Source organism: Penaeus monodon, chromosome 24 (genome assembly GCF_015228065.2).
Source record: "Penaeus monodon isolate SGIC_2016 chromosome 24, NSTDA_Pmon_1, whole genome shotgun sequence".
NCBI classification, from domain to species: domain Eukaryota; kingdom Metazoa; phylum Arthropoda; class Malacostraca; order Decapoda; family Penaeidae; genus Penaeus; species Penaeus monodon.
This window is the reverse complement of record NC_051409.1, coordinates 18,113,767-18,114,636: the sequence shown is the minus strand read 5'-3', so window position 1 is coordinate 18,114,636 and position 870 is coordinate 18,113,767. Positions and strand designations below refer to the sequence as shown.

General features: G+C 36.4%; 1 protein-coding gene across 1 annotated transcript in view; it reads right to left on the bottom strand.

Moving 5' to 3' along the window:
- The window catches only part of LOC119588879 (prefoldin subunit 6-like), a 21,086-nt gene that overhangs the window by 14,246 nt on the left and 5,970 nt on the right, over positions 1 to 870 (bottom strand).

Here is an 870-nt window from a genome sequence, read left to right as displayed (position 1 = left end):
ACAATTTCTTAAATAAATATTGTATTTTCTCTTATTGGTAACCCTGAACTTTTGTCAATGTAATCTTCTAGAGACAAAGGACATTTTGTAAATGACAGTTGGCATTCCAATAGTCAGGTTTGGGTTTGGGTCCCCCCCTCACCAAAAAAAAAACTAAGAATTTGGCTGTAAATCAAAATTAAGCCAGCATTTGGGTTCCCAAAATGCAGCACCAGGATGACTTTGGTACCTCACAGTTGGTGAGTGCCCTTCCCTGGGAATTGAATTCCAGACCCCTGCACCTGTTTTCATAATATAGCTGAGAGTCCCTCAAAATTGGGCTTAAAGACTCTTTTTAGCCTCATTATCTAAACAAATCATTTAAGTTACAGCCAAAGATATAGAGAGTAATGATAATTTTATGTTTCCCACACTTCTGATTTCCCCTCAAGCAGCGGGAATCTGGATGCACCCTGAACATGGTTCAGTATTCCACTAGGGGCTCCCATCATGACTAGGTTTACACACTTGTCCCCCAAGTTTCTGACTGGAGTTTTATGACTTGCAGTTACAACTCACAAGTAACCATTACATCTCAAGAATGTAACTTTACATATGAAGAATGTTCGTGTTAGGAAAAATGTTAAATGTGTTCTATTTCAGAGCAATAGGGCATAAAATAAGGGAGGTTCTGACACTGTTCTCAAAATGAGCTGAAAAAACTAATTTTGAGACTTTAATTGAAAATTAACTGCCAATCCCTAGTCTGAAAATATCCTTTTTTGGGTAATTTCAACTGTTTTTAAAGTTAATAATAGAACTGAGGAGATGAGTTTATAGCCAAGAAAGAAGTTAGAAATTAAACAGCAATGCTTTTTTTCTTCTCTCTTT